Source organism: Pteronotus mesoamericanus, unplaced genomic scaffold (assembly GCF_021234165.1).
Source record: "Pteronotus mesoamericanus isolate MK-2021 breed Mesoamerican mustached bat unplaced genomic scaffold, CSHL_Meso_final scaffold_174, whole genome shotgun sequence".
Taxonomy (NCBI): Eukaryota; Metazoa; Chordata; class Mammalia; order Chiroptera; family Mormoopidae; genus Pteronotus; species Pteronotus mesoamericanus.
The window spans coordinates 14,412,077-14,424,030 of NW_026555309.1; positions in this window are offsets into that span (position 1 = coordinate 14,412,077).

The following is an 11,954-nucleotide window of genomic DNA, read 5'->3' on the forward strand; positions in this document are numbered from 1 at the left end:
ATAAAATGTTAAAGGAAATTATATAAGAAAAAGAAGATCAAAACTATGAACATTAAAATGGCAACAAATTCACAACTATCAACAACTGAATCTAAAAAACAAACTAAGCAAACATGCAGAACAGGATCAGAATCATAGATACGGAGATCATTTGGAGGGTTATCAGCTGGAAAGGAAAAAGGGGAGAACGGAGCAGGGGGGAAGGTACTGGGATTAAAAAATACAAATTGGTAGATGCAAAAATAAACAGGATGATGTAAAGAACAGTATAGGAAGTGAGGTAGCCAAAGAAGTTACATGCATGACCCATGGACATGAACTAAGAGGGTTATTGCTGGAGGGAGTAGGGGTACCAGGTGGAGAGTGTCAAAAGGGGAAAAATTGGGACAACTATAATAATGTAATCAATAAAAATATATATTTTTAAAAAGGGACACTTTTGTGATTTAGGATCTAGTCTCTTTTCTAGGCACATACTTTAGAGAAACTTCCTTGAGGCAAATAGAGGAAAAGAAATAAATGGGGTCCCAAATTATCAGAGAAGACATATGTTATTAAATCAATGTTTCTGGGGAAAATGACTAAATGGCCATATACTGTGTTTACTCATAACTTGAAATGAAGTAAATTTTAAAAGGATTAAAAAGTTAATGACATAAAATGAAACCTTATAAAAGAATGGGTGAGAAAAAGTGAATATTTAATTGATCTCAAGTTGAAGAGTTTTCAAAATATAAAAACAAATTACAATGGTAATATGGACTACAGTATATAATTATTTAAAATGAGCCACATAACTGTAATTATCTGTTTGTTTGAAAGCATAAACTTAAGAAGCAAATTAGAAATTAGAGGATAATATTTTTAGCAAATATGACTTGTTCAAGAAAAATGTATTGATTATCTCTTACATCTGAGACACTGTCGTAGTTCCCGGAGCATGCAGTGGTGAATGATGCCGGATGCTACCTGCACACACGCAGTCCACCTGCTCGCAAGCAGACAGACGCAAATGCATTTATTACCTAATCAAGTATTTACTTAGAATGTGATCCGTGCTGCAGGGGAAAATTAGGAGGTATCGGCTAGGGAGTGATTAATGAGTCTGCATCTTTTAGGGTCTCTTAAGATAATGTTATAATGTATAGTAATAGACAAATATGTGAGAATTTTTAAAGAAAATAAAAGTTTGAGGTACACTTTCCAATAATAAATAGATACATTTCTTTTTCCATGATATAACATGGTCTGGATAAAAAGTAATTGTTCCTGAAAATTATCTAAGTGTTTTGGTTACATCCAGAATATACAGGGCCTGGCAGAAGAAAGGCCTGGTGAGTGTGGTTGGCCAGGTAATAATATGGGTGTAATAATTTATAGATTTAATTTGAACATTTCACCTAAAATGATATATGGTGTACTTGGGTGTGATACTGTTATGTTACAGAATTACATGCTTATGATTTTGTAATAAAAGATTTTATAATAAAAGAGGGGCATTATTTGTGCCAGACCTTGTAGATTTGGAAACATTCTGATAAATGGCTGAACTTTTCACACCATGGTATTTGTTACACAAACACTGTTTATGTGACACGTGGGATTTGTTACATAAATCTGTGTTTCTCAGATTCTGCTACCTATCAGAATGAAAAGTATTTCCAAAAATTGGTGATGTGGAGAAATACTACTCTTCCTTCCCATTAGGCTAAGCCTGTGAGTATATTAAACTACATTAAAGTGTCTCTAGTACAAGCACAGTGTATTATCTCAAATGGACTAATATAGAATTTTGCTACTTTAGTTCAAAAGTATAAGGGGACAACAAGCTGTGATTTGACCCAGTTTTTGGCTGTAATATTCAATTGTCAAAAAAGATAAACATATTATTTCAGTGACCATTACAGCTAAGAATCAAAATAGATGCTTTCAACTTTTTACTGAGCAGGATAGCTCTTCCAAAAACAATCTCAAGAGAATGTTTCAATAAAGAATTTGGAGTTTTCAGTTGAAAGTGATTGTAGCTGTTCCTTGGAGAAATGGCTGGTTCTAAGTCTTGAGAAGAGGCCGTACAGGTGAGCTTATACATCTTGTGCCACAACCCAGGAAATGTTTAAGAAAAATGGAAACATGTCAAACACTGAGCAGTGAGCTGAATAGACTCCCACTAGCCAACTCTTGGATAATTAAAGCATCAAAAAAGAATAATGGCTGCAATCACTTTTAATGCATTGACTACGTAAAGTTCCAACTGTTCACTAAAAATATCTGTGAAGACTCAGAAAAACTCATACCAGCACTGAAAACCAATAAAGAAAAAGATGCATATGAACAAAACTATAAATATAAAATGTGAAATACAATTTGTTACTAACACATCTGACAACTAACTTGTATCTAGAATATTTTTTAAACTCTAATAACTCAGTAATAAAAAAAAAAGCCCATTTAAAATGAGTAAAGGGCTTAAATAGATATTTCTCCAAGAAAAGATATACAAGTGGCCAATAAAAACATGAAAAGATGCTCAACATTTTTAGCCACCAGGGAAATAGGAATAAAAACCACAACGAGATACCACTACATACCCACTAGGATGACTGGAATCAATAAAATCAAAAACTAAATAGTATTGGCAAAGATGTGGAGAAATTGGAGCCCTCATGCACTGCCAGTGGGAATGTAAAATGGGGCAGCTGCTTTGCAAAACAGTTTGGAAGTAATAAATCAACAAACAAGAAGTGTTGGTGAGGATATGGAGAAAAGAAAACTAGTACACTGTTGGTGGGAATGCAGAGCAACCACTGTGGAAAACAATGTTGAAGGTCCTCAAAAAATTAAAAATGTAATTGCCTTATTACCTGGAAATTCTACTTATGGGAATATATCTGAATAAACCTGAAACACTAGTTCAAAAGAATATATGCAACCCCTGTGTCCATTTCAGCATAATTTACAATAGTCAAGATTTGGAAGCAACCCAAGTGTTCATCAGTAGATGAGTGTATAAAAAAGCTGTGTTACATTTACGCACTGGAATACTACTCAGCTGTTAAAAAAGAAGGAAATCTTACCTTTTGTAACAACATGGATGGACCTAGAGGATATATGCTAAGTGAAATAAGCCATCACAGAAAGACAAATACCATATGATTTCAGTTATATGTGAATCTGATGAACAAAATAAACAAAATAGAAACAGACTCATAGATACAGAGAGTAGACTGACAGCTGTCAGAGGGGAGAAGAGTTGAAGGTCTGGCTGAAAAAGGTGAAGGGATTAAGCAACACAAATTGGTAGTTGCAAAATAGCCAGAGAGATGTAGATTGCAACACAGGGAATATAGTCTATAATATCGAGATAAATAGGTATGGAGCCAGGTGGGTACCTGCAGCAGGCGGGGGACCACTCTGTAAAGTACATGATTTTCTATCCACTTTGCTGTACATCTGAAACTAATGAATATAAACTATAATTTAAAATAAATGTTAAAGAGATTTTACTGCCTGTGTTTTCTTCTTGGATTTTTATTGTTTTGTGGCTTACATTTAAATCTTTTTTCCATTTTGAGTTTACTCTTGTGTATGGTGTAAATTGGTGGTCTAGGTTTTTGTTCTTGTTGTTTTTCTTCTTTTTGCATGTACCTGTCCAATTTTCCCAATACCTTTTTTTTAAAAGAACTGTTTTTACTCCATTATATGCTCTTGCCTCCTTTGTCTAATACTAATTAACCATAAAGGCAGGGGTTGATTTCTGGGATCTCTGTTGTGTTCCACTGATCTATCTGACTGTTCTTATGCTAGTACCAAACTTTTTTTATTACAGTGGCTTTGTAGTATAGTTTGATATCTGGCATTGTAATTCCTCCAACCTTGTTTTTCTTTCTCAAGATTGCTGAGGCTATTTGGGGTCTTTTTCTGGTTCCATATAAAGTTTTGGAATATTTGTTATAACATAGCAATTTTTACCAATATATCTCCTAAGGCAAAGGAAACAAAGAAATAACAAACAAATAGGACTACATCAGGCTAAAAAGCTTCTGCACAGCAAAAGGAACCATCAACAGCCCAGACTGGTGTGGTTCAGTTGGCTGGGCATTGTCCTGCAAAACTAATGGTCACCAGTTCAACTTCCAGCCAGGGCATGTGCCTGGATTGCAGGCCGGGTTCCCAGTCGGGGTGACTGTAAGAGGAAACTAATCAATATTTCTCTCTCACATAGTTGTTTTTCTCTCTCTCTCTTTCTCCCTCCTTCCCCTCTCTATATATAAATAAATAAATGAATAAATAAATAAATAAATAAATAAAATCTTTTTTAAAAAAGAAACCATCAACAAAATGACAAGGGAACCCACTTTTTGGGAGAATATATTCACCAATGATACATTTGATAACGGTTTAATTTCCAAAATATACAAAGTCCTTATACAACTGAACACCAGAAAGACAAATAACTCAATTTAAAAATGGGCAAAGGACCTAAATAGACACTTCTCCAAAGAGGACATACAGAGGACTCAGAGACGTATGAAAGGATGCTCAGCATCACTAGCTATCAGAGAGATGCAAATTAAAACTACAATGAGATACCACCTCACATCTGCCAGCAATTGCACCATTAGTAAATCAACAAACAAGGAGTGCTGATGAGGATATGGAGAAAAGAGAACCCTAGGGTACTACCGGTGGGAACGCAATCTGGTACAGTCACTATGGAAAACATTATGGAGTTTCCTCAAAGAGTTAAAAATTGAACTGCTATTTGACCCAGCATTCCCAATCCTGGGAATATATCCTAAGAACCCCAAAACACCAAACATATGCACCCCTATGTTCATAGCAGCATTATTTACAATAACCAAGGTCTGGAAACAGCCCAAGTATCCATCTCTAGAAGAGTGGATAAATAGAAACGGAACAATTACATAATGGAATCTACTCGGTTGTAAAAAGGAAGAAAATTTTACCCTTTGTGATGGAATGAATGGACCCGGGGAACATGATGCTAAGTGAAATAGGCCAGTCAGAGAAAGACAAGTACCATATGATTCCACCCATATGTGGAATCTAATGAACAAACTGAACTAACAAGCAACGTAGAAACAGATTCATAGATAAAGAGCAGGCTGACAGCTCGCGGCAGAGGAAGGGAGGAGAAGCTGGGGGGTTGGAGGGATTAAACAAAAGAGAAAAAAGGAGAAAGAACTCATGGACACAGACAACAGCGTGGTGATGGCGGCAGGGGGTAGATGGAAGTGGGAGAGGATATAGGGGAGATAAATGGAGATGGAAAAAAAATAAAATAAAATAATTTTTAAAAGAGTAAATTTTTAAATGTATTTAAAATATTATACCAGTTATATAAAGTTTATAAACATAAAGAAATACTACATCATTAATGGCTATATATTTTATATTACATATAAAGTAATATACAAACAGGAATGGAAAGAATATGCAACACCTTGAAGATAGCGATTGTCATGATAAAAATGAAAGAGAAGGAACAAGATGAAATGGTAGGGCTTTACCTCAGACAAAACTATTGCTTATTTTTTAAAAATCTGAAGTGAATATGGTAAAATCTTCCCAATGAATATGTAGGGCTCAGTTTATTATGTTCTATATGTTTGATATACTTCATAACATAAAAATTAAATAATGCTCAAAATAAAATTTTGAAACACAAAAATCCTATTTTATAAGATTACCTTCATGCCTACTACAAATACTATAAATGTATGTATCTGTATATGTATATATGTATATGCTCTACCTCCACCTATTTAATAGATAGATAGATAGATAGATCTAGAAGAGGTAGATAGATTAATCTAGAAAAATATTCACCTAATAGTAACATAACATTTTATCGTATACCATTGACATTTTTTCTTTATTACACTCAAGTTTTAATGAAACTTCTAACAATGAATATATATAATATTTAAGTCAAAAAGCTTTGCTTTACTTTGTTACATATTTTATTCACATTTCCTTAGTTTTTACCTGATGTCTATTTCATGTCCCAGGACTCCATTCAAGGTACCAGATTACATTTAGTTGTCATGTTTCCTTCAGCTTCTCTTGCCTTTGCTTATTTTTGATGACTTTGACAATTTTGAAGAGTACTGGTCAAGTATTTTGTAAAATGTCCCTGTACTGGGATTTATCTAATGTGTTTCTCATGGTTATAATGAGTTTATGGATTCTGAAGAAGAAGACCACAAGGAGAAGATACCATTTTCATCGCATAGCATAAAGGGTACATACTAGTAACATGACTTATGACTGTCAATATTGACCTTAATCTCCTGGCTGAGGTGGTGTTTCTCATATTTCTCCACTGTACAGTTACTCTTTTTTTTCCCCTTCTTTGGAATGAAGTCACTCTGTGCTGTCCACACTTAAGGGAGGAGTGGGTAGCTATGCTATACCTTCTCTGAAGGCAGAGTATCTACGTAAATTATTTGGAATTCTCTGCATGGAAGATTTATCTCTTATTATTCATTCATTCATTCATTTGTCTCAGCATGGACACAGAGATATTTATTTTTTTACTTTGGGTTACAATCCATCACTACTTTATTTTATTACTCAAATTGTTCCAGTTCTGGCCATTGGGAGCTCCATCAATGGGCCCCTCTGTCCCTTTGACATACCCTCTGAGTGGGGAGTGGGAAGGCTGGTTTGTTTTAGTTTATGTTGTTTTCAAGGCAATATGAACAATTAATGTACTAATAATGAGATACATGCTAATAGTGCTTAGTAAAGTGTCAAGAACAAGACCTTAATAAGTAAAACTATCGATATTACTTAACAATATTAACAATATTGTTAAAAAGTTCTACCTTATTTTTTGAATTTTTTTAAATTAGAAAATACTGACAGATCTATGATATTAATAGGAGCTAACATTTTTGGAGCACTTACTATGTTAGGTACCATACTAAGCACGTACTAAATTCACCACTCAAATACTGAAACTTTAAAGAGTGAAAACTAAACAAAACCAAACAAATGAAAACTAAGTCTTTTGCTGGAGAGAGGTTTTATTTCTATTAAAACAATTTGCTTAAGCTATTTGACATAGAATGGCTGCATCTGGAGTTATATTATTTAGGCATAGTTAATAGCAAATAAAGAGTCTATAATAGTCCTTCATTTCCAAATGAGACAAAAGAAGTGGGGAGGAGAAAACTAAGATTGACAAAGCAATAACATAATTTAAATAAAATAATTAAACTACCTCATTACCTCCAAATAAGACTGAACAAAATTTCAAATAATGATCCAGTTGTGTGTATACCTATCTACTTCCACCTTTCCCAGAACACTTGGGTTAAAGAATGGTAAATCCAGCCGCTAGCACATGACAAGTTCTCAGTAAGTAGTGCTGAGTAAATGAGTGAATGTGGTTAATGAACTCTTTGCCTCTACTGGATCTCTCTTAAATCATCCTAAATAATTGGAATTCATTTATTGTGATGCAAAATAAGATTGCTCTGTTTGTACAATAAAAATACAGATAGCATGTAGTAGTTTAAGAAAAAGTCTGTGAAGTCAGTAGTTGTTTAAGAAAAGTTGCTGGAAAATCAGGTTATACTGCTTGTACCCTGAAACAATAATTCCCAGAGCGTCCAAACAATAATTTGGATGCTATTCTCAATGATTCACTGATTATGGACACACCTTGTCATTATTCTACACAAGGAATGGCATTGATTGACTACTTAAAGTAATTTACTTACATTTACATTTGTTTAAGAACTTTGCAAAAAAATCAAAATGATAGAGAGAGAAAAAAAGAGAGAGAGTCAGAGAAAGAGCAAGAGGGAGAGAAAGGTTGGTTCTGATACAGTGGAAAGAGATTGGAGAGGGAAGACAAAAGATTTAAGTCCAGCCCCCCTACTATCTCATCATGTGACATTAGCCAAGGGACTTGGCCTTCCCATTCGCAGCTCTTGTTCTCTGAGATGAGGTGTCCTAGGAGAAAGTAGCAGTGAAAAGACTTGAGAACAGTTGTGTTGATGCATGCTTTAAAATGTCTGTTGTAAGATCAAAGAGCCCAGATCTCAGAAGAAGCGTTTCTAGAACACATTCATTTCATATATTGGTTTGAGATTGAAGAAGTACAATCCAATATACATTTGTTCAACAATTACTATCCAATACATGAGGCATTTGCTAAAAGATGTAAGAGTTACATGACTTGCTGAAACATACTCACATCAATACTAAGATAAGGACTATGGTGTTTAATTGTGTCAACTTAATTGGGACACAAGATGCCCAGACTTCTGCCCAAGCACTATTCCAAGTGTGTTTGAGAGGGTGTTTCTGCATAAGATTAATGTTTGAATTGGTACATTGAGTAAAACAGATCGCCCTCCCCAAAGTGAGTAAGCCAAAATAAAAAGGCAAAGGAAGGAGAACTCCTGCCTGGCTGTGTAATCTGGGATATTGGTTTTTTGGTTTTTTGTTTGTTTCCCAGAGTTCAGACTTGGCCAGAAAGATCAGCTCTTCTTCAGTCTTGAGCCTGCCAGCTTTTGGACTGGCATTTGGACCATGAGCTTTCCTGGGTCTCCAGCTTGCTGACAACATACATTGGGACTTAGCCTCCATACTCACATGGGCCAAGTTTTTATAATAAAACTGTATATCTGTATACTATGTATATGTATACTATGTATACTATGTATACATAGATGTAGTATCTCATATACTTTTTCTGTTAGCCCTGTTTCTCTGGAGAACTCTGACCAAACTTCTTAGCATGGTCAAAATGTCCTACAAGACCAGACCCTACCTACCTCTCCAGCTATATCACATGTCATGATGCCCGCCTCCTCCACTCCTGCCTCACTGGTTTTCTTACATTTCCTCACGCACATCATGAGCCCTCTGCCATGGGGTTTTCACTCATTAACTCATTTATTCACTGATAAACTCAGCTAATTATTGAGTTCCTACTACAAGTCAAGGACTGTGGTGGCATGGGGAATATTATTATATGTGAATAAGATATCAAAGTGCCTAGTCTCATGGAGAATATATTCTAGTCATGAGAAACAGAAATAGCATACAAACAAATAATTTAAGAGCATTACATGTGCTTCAGAGGAAACAAAACAATGTGATATGGTAATAAGGTGATCAGAGAAAGGCTCACTTTGTAGGTGTCTTTTAAACAGAATTCTATGTGATAAGAAGGGGTTAGCTGTTATACGCTGTTCTGAGGAAGGTATGTTCTAGGCAGAGAAAACAATAAACACAAAACTGAGTCTGAAATGAGCTAGATATATGCTAGGTAAAGAAAGAAAGAGATTAGTCCTGGGTGGTGTGGCTCAGTGGATTGAGCCACCCTGTGAATCAAAGTGTTGCCGGTTCAATTCTCAGCCTTGGACACATGCCTGGGTTGCGGGCCAGGTCCCCAATGGGGGGCATGTGAGAGGCAATCACACATTGATGTTTCCTTCTCTTTCTCCCTCCCTTCCCTTGTCTAAAAATAAATAAAATTTTTTTTATTCTTTATAAAGAAAGAAAGATATCATAGCTATATCACAGTGTGGTAATGAGAGAGCATATGGGGGTAGGCAAGAATGAGATAGAGCCTTAATAGCCAGAGTAAGAATTTAAATTTTTATTTTAAACATACATAGTTCATTTGAGTTACTGTAACGAAAATACCATAAACTAGGTGGTATATAGAAAACAGAAATTTATTTCTCACATTTCTGGAGGCTGTGAAGTCCAAGATCATGGTGCTGACAAAGTCAGTGTTTAGTAAGAACCTCATCCTCTTCGGTGGCCATCTTCTTAGTGTAACATGGCAGAAGGAGCTAGGCTCTCTTTTTATAAGAACATTAATCCCATTCATGAAGGCTCCACTCTCATGATTTAAGTATTCCCAAAGGCTCCACCTCCTCATATCATCATCTTAGGGGTTAGGATTCTAACATATGAATTTGGAGGAGACACAAACATTCAGTCAGCGGAGGCTTTGAAAGACTGGAAGGAACTGATCTACATTTTTTATTTTGCATTGCAGTGTGTAACAGTGGACATGGAGAAGCCAGTGAAAAGGTTTGTAATAAAGATTACTTCATCATATCATTTATTGATATGGTATCGACATTTATCATATCAATAAATTAATGATGATGGTAGCTTTGATTATGGTGATGTAGAAGAAATGAAGAAGGGGAAAAAAAGAGAAGAAATGAAGGAGTGATTGAGGATGTATATTTTTTGGAGGTGCAATAAGTAGGAATGGCCAGTGTGCCTGGGGAAAAGAAGAATGTCTCTTAGATTTTTTGACAACAATCAGCTAGAGATTGGTACCACCTTCTGAGAAGTAGAAGCTGGATAGAGCTAAGGATGGGGTTGGAGGGAGGGCAATTCGCCTACACTGTCCCACTCTTTGGACTGTTTTTCCCTCTGTCTTCACCTAATTAGCCCCTTCCCAATCTTTGGATCTCAGCTCAAATGTCACTTTCTCAATGAAGTCCTTTCCCTGACAATGCAGCTCAAACCAAACTTCTGTATTAAATACATGGTCTCTTGGCACCATGTACTTTTCCTTAGTACCTGTGTTATGTTGCAAAAGTGGCCACTAACATGTTGCCTCTCTTGCCTCTTTGAGTGAGGACATCCTAGCTCATCTAGCCACCAGCAGACCCACCAGCTGACCAAAACTGTATGAAAGAGTCCCACTGAGCAGAACCAAAGTATAATAAAAGAACCACCCAGCCCACTCAGAAAATCCTGAGTTAACTAAAAGGCTGTTGTGTTCCACAAGGTTTTGTGGTGGTCTGTTATGAAGCAAAAGTTGATGCAGTAACATATATCTCATTTGCAATTTTACATATATGTGTTTGATTAGTCCTCCAAGAGACTGAGCTCTATAAAAGCAAAGGCTCTTCTGATGCGCAATTAACACTCCATGCTCAGGACCCGGCATAATTGGAATACACCAGGCATTCAATAGATAACTTGCTGAATGAGCAGAACAGGAGAAGAAAGGTATACACTGTAACATGAGAGAATAAGAGGAGTTCTATGAGAGGGAACGAAAGTGGGGACATACATTTGTCCAAAACAAACTTTGATCAGTACAAGGTGCTGAGGAATATAGGACTAAAATTGCATTTCCTCTGCCTCCAAGAGCTCAAAGTCTAGACTACGGGAGACAGGAGAAAATCAACAGAATATGCTGCAGAGTAAGGGGCCCCATGGCTGCCTGGAAGAGGGAAGTGTGGGAGTTGTCTGGGGAAGTTTCTTGAAAGAGACGAAGCTTGAATAGTCCTAAAGGTGTTTACTTCGGAAGAGCAGCACGGATAAGGCCAAGAGGGACGAAAGTGCAGGGGTAGTTAAAGTCAAGTCTCCTGTTTGTTCTGTATCTGAGGGTATGGTTACGGTTTAAGTATCTGTCTCCTGGATGAGGGAATGAGTCTTACTATCTTTGAATTATTCCCAGGGTCCAGCGCAATTTTTTTCCACAGAATAGTAACTTGATAAATATTTGCGGAATAAATGAAAAGATAAAGATGAGGCGGTAAGCACTGCTCCTTCCAAATGCAGCTTCCAAGCGTCCATAGTTTCAGATTCAACAGGAAGAATCAGACAAGGTGACCCTATGTTCTAAGACTAAATGTCGCATAGGCAGAGACTGGACCCCACTGGCCTTTAGTTTTGCGCTTCTGGTGGGTTGGCTTGGAATTCTCCTCCTCGGGTCCCAGTCCAGCCCGCACGGACTGGCGAAGGGCGCTGGTTCCATGCGGCTCTTCAGCAGCCAGGACCGGCGTCCTCGAGGTGCAGATGCACTAGGCGCGCAGGGGAGTTTAGGGGTGGACGCCGCCGCCCGTCGCTGGACCGCGCCGCTCCCAGCTCCAGACGCCGGGGCTGCACCCTCCGACTCCAGCGCTGGCCGCGGGGGCGCGCGCCGCGTTGCC